This window comes from Taeniopygia guttata, chromosome 4 (genome assembly GCF_048771995.1).
Source record: "Taeniopygia guttata chromosome 4, bTaeGut7.mat, whole genome shotgun sequence".
In the NCBI taxonomy this organism is placed as follows: domain Eukaryota; kingdom Metazoa; phylum Chordata; class Aves; order Passeriformes; family Estrildidae; genus Taeniopygia; species Taeniopygia guttata.
The window spans coordinates 36,647,143-36,671,631 of NC_133028.1; the positions used below are offsets into that span (position 1 = coordinate 36,647,143).

General features: G+C 35.7%; 1 long non-coding RNA gene across 2 annotated transcripts in view; it reads right to left on the bottom strand.

Annotated features, from left to right (window-relative positions):
• The window catches only part of LOC115494983 (uncharacterized), a 127,239-nt gene extending 120,068 nt beyond the window's left edge, over window positions 1–7,171 (bottom strand). The window contains exons 1-2 of one of the 2 annotated variants that reach the window (XR_012055634.1): window positions 6,741–7,171; window positions 3,611–3,658 (exon numbers count right to left, since the gene is read on the bottom strand). This is a non-coding gene — a long non-coding RNA (uncharacterized lncRNA). The remainder of the gene's footprint in view (window positions 1–3,610; window positions 3,659–6,740) is intronic. The other variant, XR_012055636.1, reaches the window with a different exon arrangement.
• Window positions 7,172–24,489: the final 17,318 nt, after the last annotated feature.

Genomic DNA, 24,489 nt, shown 5'->3' on the forward strand with positions numbered 1-24,489 from the left:
TTTGAATTAGACAAAACATTAAGTGCAGCCAATATTAAGCATGTGGTTGGATTTCTCCTTTAGACTTTCTGTTGAACACTTGACTTACATCTCGAAGAGCACTTTTATACAGCTAATACCTTAAATAAGTTGCCAATGTTGAACCAATTAGAAAAAGAAATAACAGACAAGGACAATAATTTTTGCTGCTGTCTTTTACTTTTAGCTTTGTGTTTCTCCTTTCCTGGGAAAAGGAAAATTCATGCTTTTAATCAGCCAGAAATGCATTCCTCCTCCAATATGTACAGTCCTTTTTCTTTTTGTCAAAGTGCAGCACCAAATCTTCCTCACTTGACAAATGCTTTCCTTTAAGATAAAAGGAAGGACTAAGAAATATATATGGATCTCTTTCCTATGTAGCATCAATTTTTTTTGTGGATAGTTTCTTATGATTTATTTTCAATACAGATAAGACATGAGAACTTGATTCAGAGTTTTTTAGGGTTTTTTTGGGAATACAATATAGCAAAGCCAGTGAGTTTTGCTGTAACATACCTAGTGGTTATGGTACCGCAATAAACTCCAGCAATCCATAGCAGCAATAATCTGGGGTGGTTTGCTCTTTATATCAGTGTAATTCTCTTTTGGCGAGGACGAAATGAAAGAGTCAAAAAGATTGAACAAAGATGCTCAACTTTCTGACAGCTTTCCAAGGATGCTGACATTCTCCAACTCCTTCTTTAAACCATGCTTACTATTTGCAATATGTCTGTATACTTTCTATGTACTATGAGAACAAAAAAAAAATGCAGTTCATTATTTCAAATTATATCTATTATATCTTTTTTTAAGCAGATACATCAGCAAAGCTTTAAAGGAGACAGAGTTCTTATATACATACGTTAGTGTTAACAAGGTAGCTGGGCTGTCTGACAAGTATGAACTTTTAGGTAATTATAGGGGTAGGGTATAATGCCCTTCATGACTTCATCATATTCCATCTTCTGAATATCAAGCCTGTCTAAATATGCAGAAACACCTGGACAATTGACACTTTGATCTGTGCATCAAGGAGAAGCAGGAGTGTGCATGCTCCTACAGCAACCATAAGCCAGAAACCAAGAAGCGCTACAGAATAGACAGAGCCCTCACGAACAAGGTTGCAGTCTCACTGTACCAAACAGGCTGAAATTGAGTACCTGTTCAGGGAGCTTAGCCACAAATAGCATAAGATAATCAAAAACAGGACTGAAGACAAAGCAACCTACAATGTCATGTATTGTTCATTCAGGAAAATCAGTCAGCAAGCTGAGCCAGATCTTAACACAGTTCAGAAAAGATCTCCATGTCCAGGAAATAAATGAACCTCCTACAGGGTGTATAGGTGGATCCCTCAGTTGAAGTTGGTGAAGATGTTTAAGGTTTAGTAGCATGCTCAAGACCCTGACGCAATGCCACCAACACTGGCAATATCATTGCCAACATTCTTCAAGAGGCTTGATTTGTGTTTCCATATATTAATTTGTATGACAGCAGCAACTGATATGGATTTAAAGTTGGAAAAAAGTGTCTTCAGTTCAAGAATATGGGGGTGACAATAGTGTGAAAGAAACCTCTGAAGAGCCCTTCTTTGGTAAGAGTTTTTTTGGGTTTTTTTATGGTAGCAGGTATCTAAAATTGTGTCCGTAAAGAGCTTTAGGGATTTTTCTAGCTCTAATGCAGTTCCTCAAGTGAAGAGATCAGCCCAGCAAAACAGACTGAGTAACATCTCACTAGGCTAATGGCTATGATGTCAAAAGTCTTTGATGATTAAGCTAGTCTAGCTCAGGATTGTATCTTCCATGTCAGACTGAGAACTTGAACAGTATATTAGACAGTAAATATGAAAAGATATATACATGGCTGCCAGTGTGTTGCTTGGCTGACCAGAATTACTGCTTCTTGCATCATGTAATTTTATATATCAATTTGTTTTTATTTATATGTGCTTAGACAACCTTATGCACTCATCAGAAAGTGGATTTCTCTTTTGAGACTCAATGAGCTGATGAGATAAATGCAAATCTAGGTGTCTATTACAAGTGGTCACCTTGCTGTTTTGAGCCTGGGTGGTAGCTATTCTTTGCCATTTAGTCAATCTTATTAATTCATTATTCATTTGCAGATTTCTAAAATAAGTACTCCTGGAAGTGTCACTGAAGGTTTTAATTGTTTTATCTTTGTTATTTTTTGTTCTGTCTAATAAACATTTGTGGCCAAATAGAGAAAAGCAATAGTGGATTTGGAAATAAGATTGCTGGAAAAACTCAAGGCTAATCAATTACAGGGTGGAATAAGGCAGTTTTTAAGAGGTCTCAGGACAATTAAGGTTGCTATTTGAAAGGCAGCTGACATGAAAATAAGGTATTCTTTCACCAGATCATGTTGCCTTGGGCTCAAAAGGTTACCAACTGTTAAAAGCTTTCTGTGAAGAGGGAGATATTTTCCATGTTTTTTCAATCCTTCTATAGATGAAACCACCATAAAAAATAGTATTTACAATTATTTCAATAGCTGAGATTTTGTAGCCCTCTTCACCTTTCCTCACATCTCTAAGGAGGCAGGCAAGAATTCACATAGTGGATTTCAAGACTGCCTTCAAATTATTTCCAATGTTGACCAATATTCATCCACATGAAATATTCTGTTCAGTTCCCCTTCAATTAAAAACACACACAGCGTTCTGCTCTGCTAGTTCCCACGTTTTCAGCTACTTTCTTTCCTGCCTTAGCACAGGCAACTCCAGCTGATTAAGGAAGTAGATGTTCATATTAAATATTTGGGACAAACATTATGATCCTCTGAGAGTCATAATGGAGGTTGAATGTAAGGAAGAACATTCTATTTCAAGTAAGAACATGTATTTATTTTTCTTCTGCCTCACAAACTCCATCCTAATTACACCCAGGCATAAACACAGTACCAGCAAAAGGTGGAGTTCCTGACTTGATCTGAACTTTTGTGTAGGCAATATTTTCTAAGAAAAAATACCTCTAAAAAACCCATAAAGGCATAATTTTCACTAGAATCAGACTAGAGGGAGAGAAAACAACAGAATAAGAGGTTTTGCTGTCTGACAAAAGAGACTTGTACCTGTAGAATAAAAATAGGCTAACTGCTGTGCAGACAGCTCAGACATGCCAGTTTGGTCAGCGTGGTGCACCCTGAGCCACTCAGGAGAACAGCAGGGGGCTCATGAATTTTAACTGCCTTCCCAAAGTGTCCATCTCAGCTAGACTATTAAATCTATTTTAACCTTAATCTCATCATTAACTATCCACCCACACACCACCACAAGTTCTCATGTGAGATGCACATGGATGAAATGTAACATTGCACTTTACAAGAGCAGCTGCTTCTGTCAGTTTTCATTTCCAACACAGAGTATTTCTTAGTGTTTCTAAACATGTGGTAGCAGAAAATGTATATATGGTGAAAGGTACTAAATACTATATACGTCTGTAAATCATGCAACACTTCTAAGTTACACTTAGAGTACCATGTGTCCTTTAAACACTTCAAAAGTAGTAACGTCCATGTACATGTCTGTATTTTGCATTCTTAAAGTGTTGTTTATGCATTCTATATTTACCTGTTGCTTTCATGTAGCACATCCCTGGAGCAGTTTCTCCCTGAGCTCCTGAAATTAATAGATTATAGGGTCAGTGAGATCTTAACAGATGTTTTATTATGCTCTTGGGGGAGCAAAATCCAATTTTGGTAAAAATTCCAGCCTCAGATCCATGTATACTTCTGTCTGACTGTCTTGAAGAGACAAGAACACTGAAGTCATTCAAGGCATTTGATTTTTCTGTTGCCTCAGTTATCAGCAGAGGAAACACAGACTTTTGTCCTCCTTCCACCTGCACTCCTGTCCAGCTCCTCAGTGGCAACAGAGCATTGTCCTGTCTGCAGTGGGAGCTGCAAGAGAACTAAGGGCACTCACTCCCTGCCAGTAATAGAGCACCTCAAAGCTTTTAGCTCCTAGGCAAAGCACATAGAATTTTTTTGGCTTAGATACATTTGAGTAGGTTCCACACAAGCCAAAAGGCTTTTATTCACAGAAACCATTTCATGGTCAAGTTCGAAATTCTCACTTCAAATCCGCAGATGCTAAAATTATGCTGCCTAGAACCATAGGAAATAATCTAGTAAGACTATAGTAAGTCTAGTAAGACTAAAACATATTTTGCATATAAAATGAAATAATAAAGACAGCTTCAATTTTTTTTTTCCTTACAAAAGGATTTCCTTTTTTCCTTATTGCAAAATAAGATATTTGCAATCTGGCCTTGCAAAGATGACCCATATAGGGTTACATTTTTATAAACAGTTAAACTTTAGGACAGGTGCATGACACAGAAATCATCAACCCTAATGTTTAGCATTTGGCAAAGTTACAAGAGAGAAAAGCCTCAGAGTGCTTTAACACGAAATTAATGCTAATGGAGAACTGCAGAGCCCCCCCTTCCAGTAACACAGAGGTAGCTTTTATTCCTTGTAATCATTCTTAATTTACTTCAAAGGTTTGGGAAATAATTATACATGAATATCTGTCATCTTGGCTGCTGCTTATCAGTAAGTGTCAAAAGATCACACAGAGTTTGTATTTGTAATGATGATGTCACCTGTCACAGTGCATAGCTGCTAGCCATATAAGGGCCCATGTTCTCATGAGCTGTATATAAAAAATATCTTTAAACTAATTAAAAGACTTAATGAAAAATCTACTACAAAATTATTATTTTTTAATTATGTTAATTATGTTTTTCTGAATATGTTATTTGAAGAAAGGATGGAAGAAATGTACTAAATTAAGAAGAATTGGACACAATAAAAATACAGCCCACCTGCAAAGCATCATCACTACTTGATTTTAAACTGATCCATGGATCCACTGACCCGTGTGAGCAAAAACATTTAAAAGTGCTTATTTTTTAAGTAACACCCTTGATATGTAAGACCATTAATTATGTCACAAATTATTTACAACTGTAATAGAAGAACCCTCAAGATGTGATTTAACAAAAGGGAGAGAATTTCAAGCATGCAACCTCTTCCCCTTAGTCTCCTCCCAACATATGCTTGTGGAGAGAAATGAAGAGATGATGAAGGAATAGCAAGAAAACAGAGCTGTAAAAGAGTTTGGAAGTATAAAGTAATACAATGAGAAACAGACGATGGAAAAATCAAATAAACTATTTAATAGGAGATAAATTAATTATTTAAAGATGAGAACTAATATTACAAAACTGATAGATTGGAGAAAGTGAAATGGCAAAGGGATGGAAACGGAGGATGAAAGAAAATTCGTATAAGCAGTATTTACTCTGAAGGACTGTTGAGTGATGGGGAGACACACAGGACTAAAACAAGTATTAAAAGGAAAATACATACTTCCCCTCACACTGTCTATTAATACAAATTGTATTTCAAAATACATATTGGCAATTACTTTGAAAATGTACACATTTTCCAAGTAATCCTTGGAACATCTTTGTGTGTGCCTATAAATTTACTAGATGAATACTTGTACTCTAAGTAAAGGTTTTAAGTTCTCGCTATGGATAATTAAGATAGTAACCGTCACTGAAACTATCTGAAATTTCGAGCTACATTTTGTCTTAGCATTGTCACTAAGTGAAGCTAAAATTGCCAGTAAGAGGTGAGGGTATTTCACAGATATGACTTGCCCATACCCCTTTTCATACTGAGTGTAAAACTAGTGGTCTGAATTCTGAGGAGTTAAATGTGTATCTTTATGAAGGCTAAACAGATTGAATTTTTTTTCATCATCCATCATAGGAGAAATACCTAGAATAAACCCAGGAGAAGGAAAAGAAAGGTTATAAACATCAAAATGGTTCATTAGCATATTCAGAGTCTCCTTTTCATGACATATATTTCAAATTGCATATCGTATGCTGCATGTCACTGCACTCTTTGCAAAAGAATTTATCAAAACAAAGAGCTGTAGTGAGCTTCTGGTGACCCAGAAAATCAAACCAAACCAACTTTGGTGAGACCTACCAAACTTTCTGCATAATAACAACTGCCTTAAATAAAGTAGTACTCTGATACGCCAAAGAGTGTAATTTTAATTTCCACATTCATGGGAAATTATATTTGTTTCTGATTGAAAAATATCTTATTGTTTAAACACTTTCAAAAAGACAGTTAAAAATCTTGATCACTCTTTTTTTCCCATCAGTTAATTTCACACAGGAGAATTAAATAATTAGATTACAACACATTGGCTTGCATGGATTAATACTACTTCAAAAAGAAGTTGAGTTATTTTGAATCATAATGGTTCAATGGTTCACAAAGTACTTATCTTTTTTCTTGCAATTTCAGGTCTTCAGGTTATTGATTTCTGCAAATATATATATATATATATATATATATGTATGTGTGTGTGTGTGTGTGTGTGTGTATATCAGTCTTCTTTTCCTTAATGTCTGGTGTACCTACACTGTTTCTGTTTACTCTCAGGGCCTGAAGTTTACTCTCTTGGCTCCCAGGAGTACATTGGCCTGTGCTCAGGGACAGCTCTCTGATATGGAACTAACACAAATTCACACTATTCTGAAGGAAGAGCTATTCAAGAAAGAACGTTATGGGTCTTGCAGGGGGAGACCTGCCCCTGCTTCATTCAGGAGCATCTTCAGGCCATCCCATTGACCTTTACTTCTGTGCCTTGCCTTTGTGTGCCCACGTACCTTTCTGATCTAGAGCTGGCACTGTAGCCACGATGACAGATCTCTGGGCTGTGTCTGATCCTCGCCACCATCACTGGACATGCAATGAACAAAGAAACAAAAAACAATCAGACACTGCATGTACTCCATACAGATGAAACAAACATTGCACTTTTCTGAGTGTTATCTCTAGCACCATACTCTAAACCTGAGCTGTAAGATTCTCTGCATCACTTTTTATCAGATGCCCTGCTCCTTGTGCTGTCTTTGCCTGCCTATTTTCATTTAAACAGAAGCTGCTACAAGAAATTGCCAATGGCTAATTCTCCCCTGCTCCCTACCTGACAGATAGGCAGTGACACTATTCCATCACAACACCTCAGAACATCATCTGGATATCCTTCTAGGCCACTGGAAGGATTACACCCTGACAAGGAGAGACTGAGAAACACCTGAGAGACTGTAAGACTGAGCAAGAGAGATACAAAGAGTCTGTAAAGCTATCTCAGTAACTAATAAAAAATCAAGCTCTTTCACAAATGACTAAGTGGTAAAACTGGAATGTTCTATGCATTTGAGATATTTATCACAGGTAGAAATAATACATTACAAAAAGCTTCAAGGACATAGCTTACCATTCCTGTTTGTTCTGACACTAGATTCATAGAAGCACCATACAACATATTAATCTTACATTATGCATGGGGCCACACATGTACACAAAATAGATTTTCATGGTGGTATTAAAACTGTTTTTTGTAATTTCTTGTGGTAAAAATAGTGCCCTTTATCCCCTTTCATTCTGTATCCCTGATGGATTGTCAGTGATATGAAAGTCAGTGTTTGTTCAGGCAGCTGGAGCTTTGCTGGGCTGAAGTAGCAGAACAAAAGAGGAAAATGGGTCGTAATAATCAAGTGAATATGTAAGATCCACTCTTCAATTTGTAATATGGATTTTAAGTTTATTTCTTAGAGTGTCGTGCATTTATAAATAATGCACAAAATTAAATAATATAATAAAGAATAAACTTAGAATAATAACACCATAAGATAAATACTGAAGAGTGAGAACTCACTAAATCCAAATTTAGGGACATAAGTTAATGTTCTTAAGTTGATATCTGCTCCACAATATCTAACATTTTCCAAATTGTTAACAACCTGCTGTACAAACAGTAATCTCAGTAGGCTGAGGAAGAAATAAACACTACAACTAAAATTTAAAGAACTTAACTCAATACCAATTTAACCACAAATGTGCTTGCATATCCTAAAGTGTCCATTATCCACCTATTTATTTAAAACCTGAATTTATGAATTGAAAATACTGAATGTGAATAAAAAGTCCATTTTTGATGAAATTAAGACTAAATTATTACCTCCTTCAAGTAGAGTGTACAAAAGACACATTTTTATATTCTTTTTTTTTTTTAAAAAAAGGTGACCTGTTGAGTTTCATACAGCAGATAAAGGAAAGAATTTCCACTGCCCTTTGCAGGCAGGGCTCTATTTTATTTCCTTTAGGATTATTCCAGTTCTTTTGCCTTGCTATGGAAGTCAAACAGAGCTTCCCAGCTCTGGGACCATTCTGATGCACTGCATCTGCTAGGGAACAGCAAGCTGCTGGCTCCACTCTCCCGGCAATAGGAAGAGCATCCACCAGCTCTTCTGGGCTCCTGGGGCCCAGGCTCACAGGAATGCAAGGTTGCACCAAGGACCCCTCCAAGCCAGGGCAGTATTTTCAGCAGTGTCTGTAAGCCCCCATGACAGAAGTGGAAAGAATAGGGATGTATATCTGGTAACACTTTTTAATTACCTTCCAGTCTCCAAAGAGTTCAAGGATTTCCTGAGCCAGAGGGATCTTTTAAAGTATGCAACCACCATTAGAGTTTATCTCCTTTAAAGGAGATAAACTCCAGCCTTCCCTTGAGTCCCTGTGAGCTTTTAGCAACTTCAGCAAACACAGTATTAGTAAACACTGGTACCTCTACAAGCCCCTGTATGAAGAAGCTTCCCAGATCTATACCTCTTCCGCAAGGAACAGGTTTCAAGGCAAGAATACTAAAAAATGAGCTTGATTAAATAAAATACCTTGATGCTCAGGGAAGAGTACAAGAAGTTTACTTTGAATTCCAAGTGTTAATTTGAAGGAGTTTAGAAACAAGCCTTAAATATTTTATTCTTCAAATGTTGTACCCACAAGGACTGATACTTTTTTATTACTATTGTATTGCTTAACAACTCAACTTCTTAGTCACAGAGAACTGTAAGTTGTCTCTTTTCACAGTAATTCTCAGGAGTTTTGGCACATTAATATTTTCTGCCCTTTTCTTTACAATATTTGGAGTTACATATATAATTCAAATTAGTTTTACTTTTCTTTTCCCCCATTTTATAGATTAAAATGTGCTGCAAATTACGTGAATATTCTAAAACATTTGTTTTACTACCATCATTTTTACCATGGAAAGCTTTGTCTTTTTTTTTTTTTCCTTAATAATAGATCTTTTCCCTTCCCAAGAGACAAGCCTTTTCTGGTGATTCACTTCTGATTTGAGCATTATATCCTTACCCAAAATATATATATCATCTCTTTATGGACCTATTTGCGATGCAAAGCAATACATTCTCTTATTTTCCCTGCTTTGCAGATGTGTCTGGAGCAAATTATATCCACTAATATTCTAATCATGTGAATTATCCCACTGAGTGTCTCATATGCCAGTTGAGACACTGTTGTGATCATTAATTAAGATTTCAGCTCTTCCTGTTTATTTCCCTTCTCAAATTAGTGCAGAAACAATTAAAATGTTTGGTGGATTGACATTCTGCTATTGTGTTTGTCCTTCTCATGACCTTCTTAAAATCATCTCTAAACTCAAAAATTTTTAAGTCATCTTCCCACTAATTACTGTATATACACATTTATGAATATTTGGAATCTCTTTTGATCCTAATTTAAACATTTTGTCATTAGTGAGTGACCAAGACTGTGTCTCACAATGTTCATGACAGCAGAACTTTATTTTATGGGTCAATGTTATTAAGGAAATTACAGCAAGTCACGGCATTATTCTACTGCTCAAAATAATTATAATATCAAGTTACTTTTTAGTTTCCTCTCCTCTGCTATCCATGCACATGCAAGTACAAATACAGTACAAAACTGGGACAACTGTTGATTTGGTAAGGTTTCTTGTATAAACAGCAATGAATTCTTAGGAATTAGGAAAAAAGACTTGAGAAATTCCTTTACATACTAACAACTCTTTGAGGAAATACTCACACTGAATACATCTGCTTGAACTAAATTCAACTTCACTATGTTACAGTGCATGTTATTAGTTCTCACATATGCACCTGAGAATTTTTTAAAGTGGCAAGTTGCTCTTAATGAAGCTGAGAACCTTTAAATATGTTCCCCTGCAAGTCAAAAAAACAACAGTAAGAGCAGTCTGAAAAGTTAAGAACAATTAAACCCACTGGAGCTGTCCCAGTTCAGCTCTGCTTACAGGCCTTGCATTGGCACAGTTTCTGCTCCAACACTGGGCAGATTTTGTCTTTGTTACAAATGCAAAAATTCAAACCTGAGGCTCTGGTTAAAGCTTAAATTTCTTCAGAAACACACCCAGAGAACCCAAGAAATGTGCAGAGTACTCTCTGAGGTGATCAACAGCAATCAGCGCTGTGGAAAGAATTACCATGCATCAAGGCTTACCATTAGATTGCTGCACTGTTTCGTAAGCACTGTCACAAACATGCTGATATTATATTTTCAGCAAAAAATATTTCTTTGTATAAAGCTTCTCCTGTATTTCTCCACTCATGGCTTCAAACATGAATGTTTGAATATATTAGGTGGCAGTTAGCTATTTCATTCAGTTGGTTCCAAAGCAAAAAGCTTTCAATTGTCTCCACCTAACATCAAGTACATCAATTATTAATTCCCAATTTTTAGCCATACTTTTGCATTTCTAAGGGTTTTTAACCAGCATATTAAAGAGCAAATACTTGAGAATCTGTCCTAAGGAGTACCATCTTCTCTGTACCAAGGTGAAAATCAACTAGCTGTTCATATATTTTGCCCTTTCTTTCATGTTTGTGTTACACTGTTCATGTCACATAGTGCTGAAATTCATGACAAGCTACTGCAGTTATCAGGTCGATTAATAAATATGAAAAAGAATCAAAGCACTTAGCTCTTCAACAAATTCCAGGGCCACCTTGCAGTTCCAGTGTCTTCAGTGTTTTCTATCTGCATTCAGCTAAAAAGAAAAGCACCTAAAAGAGTGCATTTACACCACATTTACTCTCAATGTTGTAACTGCTTACTACAGCATGTAGTAAAGCAAAACAAAAAGCAAGAAGAAAATATCCTAAAATACTTTCTAAAGCACGAGGAAAGTATTCCAAATGGCCTCCATCTCCTATCTTACAGAAAGCTGTACAGTAAAACTGTGTTATGTTTGGTACCAGTAATTAGAGTTGCAAAAATTATACTAAAAATCACTTGGTTTTCCATTATCAGAGTTTTAAAAAATTGAGTATTGACTTAAGAAGAGAAAATGTTATCTGACATATCCATCAGCAGAGAAAACAAATCAATGTTGGCACTTTTGTAATTTCACTAGAAATTATATATTGAAGACCTGGCAGAGGGTGGGGTAGGGATTGGAAGCTATTATATGTAGAATGCTCTGGGACAAAATCTGCTGTTTAAATATATACAATGTTTATTACTAGATATTTTTATTTTATTATTAAAATTAATATTAAATTTATGCAAATAATTTCTAAAGCAAGACAAGCAACTTTCAAAGTTACTCTTTTTTTTAAAAGAGATGCCACATTTTTCTGATTTTTAATCACACTCTTTGAATAGACGGCAATTTGAAGTATGGCATCATGGTTGAGCATTTCCAGTCTATCTTAATACTTGTCAAAAAGAAAAGCCAAAATCCCACAATCTCTGGTATCTTAAAAATAATTGGAAGGCAATAAAAAAAATTAATTCCATTTTTTACATACTCTTTAAGCAATTAAAGCTTTGTTCAGCTCTCAGTTTCTGGTTGTTAGTAACCAGACACAACAGCATTTTTTTTATTGTAACAAAAACCATCAAATATTTCTTTATTATTTGTTCAATGCAATTATCTGTCCCGGACATCTCACTGGAATCCATCCAGAGACTATTTCTTCAAGGTGAGCGTCCTCAGATATTATTAGAGAAACTGAGAGTCCTCAATGTCCTGAAAAATTAGGCCAAAAGTCAAATTTTGTTTCATTATCAACATCACAGATTCTCAGCTGGTTTGAACAGGCTCCAATGGCTATTGCTCTAGTCATGTCTGGTTTTCTTAGGACAGTTTTTGAGAATTGTAGCTGAAACACAAATCAACATGTTTTTTAGAGGTAGGGAACCACCTGCCATGAAGATGCAAAGATGTCCTTTACCCCCCAGTAATAAAAAAATGCATTTCTTACTGAATTTGTGACTGGTATCAGCAATCCAGAGACTTTGTCTGTGCTAATCCACATGGAAGAAGTCTGGAAGGTCACTCAAAAAAACATTTCCTTCTATGGGAAGCTGCTATCATTCTCCATGTTCTCAGCACTGCCAAGCGTTTGATCTATAAACCTGTATTTATGCCGGCAGTTCACACTCACACTGAAAATCTGCAAATCATTCTGCCCAGCAGTCTCCAGTATATTAATTTGCAACACAGTTGGCAGAACATACAGTAAACATTGTGGTCATCCAATTTCCTTCAAAGTTTGCTTCACTGACAGTGAGCATACTGCTTGCTTTAGCTCTGAAGGCTTGTACAAATGTGTGTCTTATAAGGCGATAACAGTCTACTTTGTTCTCACAAATAAAAATATGATGATAAAAAAAAAAAAAAGCATTTTCAATTGCTTTCAGTTGTTGCCTGCAGAATTTTCAGGCAAAAGAAAAACAGAGGGGGATTTTTCTCCCTTAGTATTAGCCTGTCTCTTATTTCTAAACCAAGCTTATTTTTTGAACACAGCATTAACAGGTCTGTACTGGCTAAAAGATAAACTAAACAAGACACAAATGGATAACACATGTTTCAAGAGTTCTTTAAAACTGACAAAAACTATTAAAGGGAATGTTTTGAGGAGAAATATTTTTCAAAGAATATTTTCACAAGAATATAGCACTATAAATTTAGCATAAAGATATGGAATGGGTAAATATTTATTGCATCCTGTGTGAATTCTCTACCTTTCACTGCTTCCATCTTCTTCTCAATATATGGTGCTACTAGCAAGCTCCTTAAACAAACAAGTATTTGATCTTCTGATCTTTTTAATTAATAGGGTAACAAACTTAAAGTTTGTGTAGAAAGTCCTTGAAACAGTTAGCCCAAAACTGGTGAACAAGGGTGAAAGAACTCCAGGAAATACAGCACATTTGGGCAGCAGGCCAAGAAGATGAGAAATGTAGAAAAATGTTCTCAGCCATGAAACAAAACCTCCCAAATAGAATTGAAAATGAAGAAATAAACAGATAACAGATGCCAGATCCAAGTTACTGAGGACAGCAAGTGGAGTGAAACAAAGCTTGGAAAACACTGGAAGACCCCTGGGTTTAGAACCAAGGAACTGAAAACTATGAACTACTACTTCTTGCCTTTGTTGAGAGTGCTCCAGTAAGTCAGCTTCCACAGGCAAAAAATGAGAGAAATATGAATCTCTGTATGTGCAGAAGGATAGCAGGCAGAGGTGCCAATTTAGGAAGAACTATCACTTTAATTTTGTCATTTTGCCAGTTCTTACACGGGACTTAAACTGGAACCAGTTTCACACATAACGAGTTTCATGCTTTCCTTGTCATAATCACAGACAGGGAAAACCACATCAAACCACATGCAGATTTACTTCTGGGAATAGCAAGACCTTCTATTGCCCTTCATTTTTCTGAATAATAAACCAAATTTACCCATTTGTATGGAGGTGTTTGCCACAACCTTGTATTTTTAGTCCTCAGTAGTGTATAGTATAGTTAGTTCAGAGAAAGGAGACAGGAAAGGAATAACATTTAAATAATTTGGAAAATACTGCAGTCAATAAATTATACTTCTGTTCCTCCCTAGTGACTTTCTTCCACCTTGACATGCTTGACAACTATGCATTAGTTTAAAATTACAATTTGTAAAACTGGCAGGTTGAAAAAAAATCTAGAACGTGCTTGTTTACTGGGGTAGAAATCTTGAACTAAATGTGCCAGATTCACACCAGAAGTGGTTTCTGGATGAGGGCTGATCTCTGACCTTGTCATGCAATCTCTGCTGAAATCAGTGAAATGTGCATTTACTAAAAAGCAGAGAGGTCAGTTAAAACATAGCATTCTTACCAGATATTGGAATTAAAATAGCTGCATCACTTCAAATATCCACACTATTTTTATCTGCCTTAGGTCGTCCTTGATACCTCTGAAGCTCAATCCAGCTGAGATCACTGGATCTAAAAAGTCTTGTTTTTCTTTAAAAGCTCTGTGTCCCCTTTCAAATCCTCTCTGAGTCATATGAGATAGGGAAGATACATTCTTGCCATCACTAAAGCAGTAGAAAATACATCAATAGAAAAACGATGAACATAAACTCTGTCTAATTTAGCAAGTAGCATGGCACAATGGCAGTGAAATCTGTAGAGTGAATAATTCACTGCAGAAGATCAGCAGTCCATGTCTCATATATATATATATATATATATATATATATATATATATATATATATGTATATATGTGTATATATATATATATATATGTATATATAAAATATATATATTTGAAAGGATCATAGCTGACTAACTCCCTTTTGCTCCTGTGAGCAAAATGCCCATTAGAAGTCAGAGCTCATTAGCTGTGCTCTAACAGGACAGCACCTCTTACCAATTCAGAGCCATCAGGAAAGAATTGAGTTAGAGAAGTCTGAAAACACTTGGAGGTGAAGTGAAGTATAATTGCAAAACGACTCCTTATCTAGAATTAAGCAGACACAGTTATAGATATCCTGTCCACATTGTTGTTTAAGATCCCTCTGACAAATCTTAGGTTCACAAAATTCACAATAGTAGCACGTGGTGGCGGGAAGATATTAGAGCAGCTAGACAACAAAAAACTCACCCCAAAAGAGCAGACTAATCCACAGATAAGACAGTCATGCCTGTAAAAAAACCCTTTGAGATCACACAGTTCATGACTGCACAGAGAAAATTTTCTGGAATATAAATCTAAAACCTCCAGAAGCTAAAACCATTCAAAACAACGGTACTACACAGCTATACTCATAGACAACTTGCTTCAGATTTGTAGGGATACAGTCAGTATTTTCCTTCCTTTTCTGCAAGAGGAAATGTCAAAAAATAGAGTGTTTATTATCTTATGTATTGTAAGGGCATACAAGCAAATGGAGGCCATATTCAGAGAGGAGTTTAGAATGCAGTGTTTTGCTCATTCTGTTTCAGAAATTCTTTACCATTTATTAGAGCTTTTAATGTGTTGCAACAATGATTTGGGGGTGGTTTTTCTTTTCATCTGTTTTTATTTTGCTTGTTTCCTCATGTGCAGAATTTGAGGCTTCACCTCAAATTCTTTACCTGCTAGCTCATTTGCGAAAAAGTTGTTTGACCTTCCTCTACATTAAATATATATCTATAAAAACCTTATGAAATTTATGACAATTAAAAGAGTAATTTATTACTGAAATCACAGACATCTTGACTGGAAATACTATTAACAAAAATTGAGCTATAAAAGCTATGCTAATCCCTTCTGGTAAATTTGAAGGACATTATAAACTGGTTTAATTTGAAGCATCCAACTTCTCACAGTGATAAAAACAAGATCCTTTGAAAAATGAATAATTAAAAAAATCAATATTTATTTTCACGTGGGAAGATACCTTGGGAAAAGCTGAAATACTTATGGATAATTTATTAGCAGTAACATTTCTACTCCCACCCTGCAATGCACTTCACCTAAAATGTTCTGAGAGGCTGATTCCACCCTGGTTTATTCATAGCAAGGGTGGAAACAACTTTGGGGTAAAACATGAGGAGCAGCGGGGAGAAATAAAAAAAAAGAAAAAAAAAATAGAGAGAAAATAAGTGTCTTGCAGATCAAACAGTAACTGAATAAAATCACTAGGAACCAGAACCTCAAACCCCAACAACTTGAAAGCTTCATGTAATGACTAATAAAACTTGTATTAAAAGGGAAAGTGGCCTTTACGTGGTATTGATTTTAACCTCTTTATTAACAGTATGAAGTATAGAAAAATGCTATTTTCATGTAGATGAGATTTCCGTAAGGTTTCTGCAATGTCAGAGGGTAAAATTTACTTCTGTGTGAGCCAATCTATGAAAAAACAGGCTTGAATAACTACATCAGGAGACAGTATGGCAATAAGGTAGTAATATGGACATTAGAAACTAGCGGGGAGTGAATCTAAAAAAATCTTCTCTAAAGTATCTCAGGCCAGGGATCTGAGATCTGTGTTGTAAGTGTTTCAGCATGTTTTGACATAGCTCTAGCCTGATTTTAATAGATTAAACAACCATTAAGTATTAGGTCATCTCGTGCATGCTGGAAAATCAGAATGATCAGAATTTATCTTTAAAAGCTCATTTCTGATCAGAGGTAAAAAATTAATAAAGATAAACCCATAAACTTGATAGAGTGGTTTATGTTGTTTGATACACATACCACAGGCTGGACAAGTTATAGAAATACCACTTGGTCTCATTAAGGTATCATACTTCTGGTCAGATAAAGCTGCAGTTTCACATGTGCTTACTGAAGATAAATTGTGTCTGCACCGGATATTAGGAGCTGTCTTGCCAACTGTGCTGCAGTTATCTCCCAAGGGTCCTGGTTCCCAGGTCACTTCTGAAGGAAAAGTAGAAAAAAAAAAAAAGAAGGTGGGACAATAGGAAACTCCAGTTTCAAACCTGGAGCATGCAGCAGGTAAAGTATAGACTTGAATCAGACACTTCCATATTTCTGATGTTTGGCATTGAACAGTTGCCTCAAATTTCAAATTTAAATCTAATGTAAGCACTGAAGGATTGGATTTATTTCCCATGATGAAGAGACTATGAGTCTGAATCTGAAGATATTCACAACATTATTAAATTTCAGCTAAAATACAACCCAGAATGTTTCTATTTTACATGAGAATGTGAAGGAGACCAGAGGGGCAGAGATATGCTTTTTTAACAATATTAAACAATCTTTCAACACCTTCTTAAGAGGCTTCTGATAAAATGCCGCAGATTAAGCATAGATATAGTCTGGATCTAGTCTGAGTTACACCTGTTCAATGTCTTAACCACTTGCATAAATACTAATAAAATTCATGGTGATATAAGCAGGCCAGAATACAGAAATCTACAAAAGTATAGGATTCATTAGAAATATGGGTAAGGCAAATTAAGCCATAAAATATAAATATTGATAAAAATATGAAATACTTCTGAACAAAATTTTTATAAAAGAGTAGAAATTAGGACAGCAGTCTTTTATATGCTAGAAATTAAGAGAAAATTGGATTCAAATGAATGGGTATGGAAGTAGAGAGATTTTCAATCAGAACTACCATGTCATTGAACAAGTGTGTACCACACAACACTGGTGACACTGCATAAAAGCTTGTTTTCTGTTTCAATTTCTTCTTATCAAAAAATAAATTGGAGGCTGTAGATAGAAAGCAGCCATTACAAGAGGACAAGAAGAGGGTTTTTTTATGAATCAAAAAAAAAAAATTACTATATGAAACACAGAAGCAAACTTATCCACACTGTATACTTGGAAAGGAGATTTCACCTGGAATGAAATAGTATCTCAAAAACTTTCAACTAGTAAGACTTATTAGACTGAAAAACTATCCTGTAGTTCTTGAATTATTTGGGATAGATAAAAGGAGACACAAAAATAAAGTATACACTAGGGATAAGTTCTTTGGTGATAAAAAGAGAGATGAAGATTTTGCACCTGTGAGTGAAAACTGAATATGACCCAGCTGTTTTGCCTGGCTTGCTTTCTAAAGCAAGTATTTATTTATAAAGTACTTGGGAAAATAACTTTCAATTATATATACAGATTTTACATTCATATATCCACAATCTAAATGAAGTGGTTAGCAGAGGGAAGTGGTTATCAGCTTTTGCTTTTAAGCAACCTGAATAGGAATTCAAATTAAGTGCAATAGCTCAGAAAAATTAGTGCAATAGGATCACCTTTTGTGTCAATTTGTCTGGCAGCTCATTCATTACCAGGTCATACTTTAAGTGGCACACCCAATTTCTGCAAAGAGAAAAGCCTCTAATTACGTGACAATACAAAGGGTGGAAAATATTTCTAAAGCTGGTAAAAAAACTCAGTTTTGCAGTGCTTTTTAGTGCTTCACTCTTCTTGCTGATAAGTGAACAGACTTCCAAGTAAACACTATGCAACGTACACAACCACGATTGTAATTTTCTCTGATGACACATTGAGCTTGCCTTACCTGACAGTTACATCTCATTATTATTTCAGAAAAATGCTGATTTTCGCAAAAAAACTGGCAAGATTTCCACAGGATGTCATTTAGTCATCAAACGTCATTCCAGAACATGTCATGTCTCAGCATGTGGGGGTTATTTTTCAAGACATTTTCATTTTTCACTCATACAAAATGAAGATTTTCCCCTCCTCTTATGGATAGAGATTGTTTTTGATTAGAACAGGTTTTGGTGTGTGGTTTGTTTTTGTTTTTTTTTTTTTTAATTTGTACAGGAAAGGTACACGTTTTCATTAATAATTTGATTTTATTTTTCTTTGGCAGCTGCAATTCTGAGATGCCTATAAAGCTGCCTTGTCTGAAAACATAATAACTGAAAGATGATTATTCTTTATAATTTGGAAAGCTTACTAAAAGGCCCTATAAATAATCTATTTTAAGAGTTCAAACTTCATTTATTGTAGTGTGTTATTTTGCATCTGTGTTTTATTACTTCCTCTATGGTATAGAGCATAAGCCTGATATGTGAAAGATTTTATGACTCTGTATTACTGTAGGTATGATTTTAAAAGTATTTATCAAAGTATAGTGTTCAGATTACATCCTCAGATAGCTACTGTATATCGACAGAAAAGCAGATTTAAAAAATATATTATCACAGATTTTACTTTAATAAAATTTAATATTAGCAATTGATTTTTTAAAGCTTTATTTTACAGCAATTTCAGAATCAAACACCAAACACTAGGACTTCAGATACCTCTGCTTGCATACAGTTTGTAGTTGAAATCTTTCTGATTTATCTGTTATAATTTTCTCCACAGGACCCTGAAGGGTAAATGAACTGTTGTGCAATAGATCCTGAGATGACATCTCAACTCCTTGACCTGGCTCTGCCATTACTATAGAGCTAGCATCACATACAGAAGTCCCCACAGGTCTTATGATATGCCCCCATCTTCTTCCCTTCCCTTCTTCTATTGAATACTATTAATTCAATCCCTCACTTACCAAAATATCTGTTATGTAGCACAGCTGCCTGTGGGTAGCATAAAAAGTATGGAAAAGTGTGAGGACCCCAGGCTTGGTTCAGGGGTCTTGTGTGGCGGTAAAGTCTCTCCTCCAACCCGTGCTTCCAAAGAATTATCCACAGCCTCTTGTGGTTTGGTCTCAAGGCAGTTTATTGCTGGTTATCTAAAAGATTGTCTTCGCCAGCTGTGGCTGTTTGGTCAGCAGCCCAGGCAGAGACTCACACACTCCTGACACCCTCACTGTCCGGTGTCTTCGTCTTCTCTCTCTCTGCCCAGGGCTGCTGCTATCTTTTATATGATATATTACGTGTTATATGTTTACAGTTTTTCCCCAATACCTACTATCTATTTTACAATGTGCTTTCCTACTCTAAACTAACCCACAAGTGCCAGCATCACCAAGAACATGGAGGCAAGAAAGAAGAAGGAGGAAGAACAGGATCAGCCCACTTTCCTCCATCTTAGAACTCCTGACCCCCATGTACAAAGTAAAAACCCTCCTCTACAGGTGCTAAAACCCCCCTGTACAACACTAAAAAATTTTCCCCTCTACTTTATAACTACTTCTACTATACTATCTAACCCTTTGGGACCGCTTGTTCCACCTTCAAAGTTGGTAACTCATTCCATGGCTCAAACTCAAAATCACAGCTGTTTCCAGCTGCTTGCCAGGGTCTAAAATGCTTCTGACCAAGGCCTGGAACCTCTAAAAATGTCTGAGGGACATTTTGAGTTCCAACAGAAAAACTGCTATTAGGAGTCTTGTGCTAGTTCCTTTCCTTCCCAATCTTCACTTTAAAACAACTCTTTTACACACTTGCGAATTACAAAATCCCATCAGTTAATTAAAAGTGTAAAATAAATTACTGTTTCCATTCCTTAGACTGTGTTTAAGCATCAAGCCAGCTACATTATTTATCTTCATTTTGTTGTGTGCCTTTTTGGTCATGCTGGACACAGCAAAAAGCAGAAAGCTGCTCAGGTGGCTAGAGAACCATTGTCCATATTCAGCTGCTGTATAAAAACCAGTCAAATACTTTAGAATTGGTGGTCCTCTTTCAGCAGTACTCAAGTGCAAGCAAACGTCTTTTTAATGTTACTAGCACAAAGCTAGTAACATTACACATACACATACACATTCTCTCTTCACTTGCTACTCCTGGAGATGACTGCCAATATTTTCTCTCTAGAAAAGTCTTCTACTTTCCTGCATCTTGGAAAGCACATGCTGTGATGAGGTGCATGGAAAATCCATGCATTTCTAGTCTTAACTTCCTTGATGGCAAGGCTCTAGAATCATGATACATTCTGTTACTAAACACATTACATCCTCCTATTTTTATTATCTGCAAAAATGCAGTAGAACAAGTGCCAGACCCAATGATTAAAGCGGCAGATTTAAAAAAAATAAAAGTCTACTTAATTCTCATAAATTCTGGTGCCTTTGGTATAGTATAAAAAAATTAGAAAAATAAATTCTATCAAAATTTATTCTGAGTGGATTTTGGACAATTTTCTAATGCATTGATTTAAGCATTTAAAAAAATATCTAATTTAGGCACCATTAAAGACTGGGCATATGTACATCCAAAATAAATTTGGGGATTTTATATGGGGAAAAACATCTTATATTAAGAAAAAAATTCACTCTGATTGCTCTAAATCCGGCTGAACATTTATTATTCAGCATGCTATAGTCAAACTTTCCTGTGTGAATAATACGTGAGCAGCCTAGTCTTGACTAAAGGAAAAAGACTGTACACAGTGACAGCGACCCTTTTCCCCAACATTGCCTTCTTTTAGCCATCCCTCTAATCCTGAGTTGGGTTAATTGTTGCTGGTTTTGACACAGCTAGTTTCCCAACCATCTTAATGCAGATCAGAGTTTTGCTCTTCATTTGTTATGAGTGATATTTTAGTTTTTATCTACTGCAGATAAAGAATGCTAGCACAGTGAATTCTGCCTGACACCTGCCATGACACTAAAATGTCTCACCAAATTACTTCACCTGTCTAAATGCAGGTTGTTGTGGTTTAACTCCAGCTGGCAGCTAAGCACCAAATAACTGCTTGCTCAGTCTCCCCTGATGGGACTGAGGAGAGAACTGGAAGAATAAAATTGTGGGTTGAATTCACCCCTTCCCATGGGTAGGCAGGTGTTCAGCCATCCCCAGGAAAGCAGGGTCCCATCGTGTGTAACAGCTGCTTGGGAAGACAAACACCATTGATCCAAACATCCTTCCATCCCTACATCTTTCCCCCAGTTTAAATGCTAGGTTTAATCCCACATGGTCTGGAATATCCCTTTGGTTGGTTGTTTTCAGCTGTCCTGTCTGTGCCTTCTCCCAACTCCAGTATCAGAAAATCCCATGAAAAAGAGTTTGCAGGACAAACAGTTCTGAAGGCTAATACAGCAATCTTCACAACTCTGCTAATCAGAAATCTGCACCTTCACAATGGGATGTCCACAATGCCAATAGAGAATGGGGTTTAAAAAGCAGACTGAGGTCCAACACAAGTAAACATTTCCCATAAAATCATGATTGAAGGTGGTGTAAAGAAAAATGGTCTCCAAATACTGCAGCAATAGAACTGCTCAGAACTAAGAATTTTACCCTGTATGTTTTAAGTATCAGCAGCTCCATTTATTGCACTGTAGTGTCTATTTTGGAGTGGAACTTTTGTAACTTTATTTAGTCTATGCTAAACAGTAAATGCAGATTACACTACTGTAAGTAAAATACACTACTGTTAGCAGCTCAGCTGCCCAATATATGCAGGGAGTTGTGAACAAGAGAACTCTTCTTTCTTTTTCATTTAAAGAGACGGGAGCCACCACTTCTTTTAAGTGCATAAACCAGCCATACCTTTGTCTTTTTGAAAGCAGGCTAACCAAAGATACCTAGTGAAGGCACTTGGAAGTGGGAAAAAGTGAAAAAAAATCAATTGCTCTAAACACAGACCACAGTTACTATAAGTTATGTCAATCATGGAATAAATCCTGCTCCTAATAGCTGCAGTAGCATCATAAGGAACTTAAAGTATAAGCTGGCCTTGTCTAGTACCACTATAATTATCACTGCTAAGTATAAAAGAGAAAGGATTAAAAAGTTCAAATGTATTTAAATTTAGTGATGGTACTTTGGCTGATGAGATCTTTTTAATGTATATTCATTTTTGAACACTAATGATTGGAAAAGGAAACAAGATAATACTAATAACTGGTAAATAATAATACCAATAAAACCAGATAAATAGTTGACATACATTTTCCAGGCCAATATCTAGTTCTCTCAGTTTTGTTTCCTTCAACACAGAGGGAACAGAGCGGGATTGTCCCCAAACTTTTTGTTATAGAAAAAGTCCAGCCACACTACATAGAATAGTCTTATATACTAAAATTTAAAAAATTTCTTCTCTCTCATTTATAGTAACAGAGAAGACTATATATACTAAATTATTTACACAAATATAACTTTTGTTGGAGTCCACAAAAGCAATTTATCAGAATAAAATAAGCCTTCAGGTTGAAAACAATCAATAGATACTTTTTGGATTTCTACACAGATCAGTACAGGGTTTTGTTATTGTGGGACTTGTGAGGTTTTTTAATCAATGAAGTTCAGCAGCAGATTAGAATTTTTGTGAGAGATTTTTTTTGCATCATGGGACAGTGCTCATTTAATACAATCCACAAGTAATATTTTACTTGTTGCATTTGGGTAAACCTTTGTGAAAAAAAACTAAAATAATTCTCAAAAGAGTTCTCTAAAAAGTCAGGCCAATCAGAATTTCCATTTTCAAACAAGAATCTTCTAAGGATTAGTACAAATAAGAACAACCAGCACATAAGTTTGCCATACAGGCAAATTTTTATTTCTTTTTCATAGCTATAAGAGATGAAAAGGATGCAGTTGAGATAGCAGAAATTCCACTTAGGCCAGGGAACATCCTTATGTATGACATACTGGAATTCTTATTTGAAATAACCTGTAAATGATTTCTAAAAAAAGAAAATGCAATAAAATTAAAATGAAAAAATGCAAAAAGTGATAGAGGAAGGAGAGTCTCTCTTCTAGCAGCTAAGGCAATCAGGTCTATTCATTTTCTAAACAATCACTGGCTTTCTTATTTTCCAGGAAAATAGTCTACAGAATAGTTTGTTTCATGAAAATGTTATCCCATACCTTCCCCTGAAACAAAAATCTCAATTGCTGTGCTTCCTGAGAAGCAAGACCTTGTCTATGTTGAAAAGGTACAATAATTTGGCCTGAAAAAATTGAAGAGGAGTGTCATCTAATTGTTGGATTCTGTTAGGGCTTAAGAAATGCTGAAACTACTCTCTTTAGAGCCAAAGAGAAATATTTAAACTATTCAAGAAAGCATCTAAATACTTTAAATTAGCCCTCAGACACAGTATCAATAAATTTAATATTTCTAAATAACAATTTTGGAATTGAAAGCCTAAATCCAACTTAAAAGCACCTAAATCCTTTACTAGCTTTAAGTCTCACCTGATGCCAACGTAATTTAGATTAACTCAGTCAAACTCTGATGACCTGAATAAATACCTTTAAGAAAAAAGAACTGTGCAACTTTTTTATAAGCAATAAAAATGCAGATCATACATATGATGTTCCTTTTCTAATATTAAATACATTGATAATCTCTTCACCATTTGACTGACTTCACTGGTCTTGCTGGGTCTGGCCATTTTTAAGTGGAAAGCTTTACTTCATTCCTTCATCTTTTCATCAACACAGGTTTGATTTATAAGCAATCAGAACCAGAAAAAAGAGTGCATGCAATAGATGTTGTTTCTATTAACTTCTTTCCAACACTGAAAACAAACATGTTTGAGATCACTGCTTACACACCAATTTACTTCAGACCATGCACCATTTAGTCCACATCTTGCTTTTGTAAATGGGAAAGTGTGTACTTGCACTATAAATATATGTGCACACACATTCCAAACCAGCATGCTCAGGCCCTTAACACAATACATTGAACTAGAAATGTACTAGAAATATGCCAAAAAGGAAAGTCCACTGTTTGAGAGTGATACCTGTCCAAGTTAATGTGTGTCATCATTAAGTATCTGCAGAATTAGTAAGGACAGTGATGTCTAGCTCTGTCATCATTCCTTCCCAATTTACAGAGTAGTTTTGACAAAATTTATAATAAAGGTCAAATTATATCCTCGAACAGAA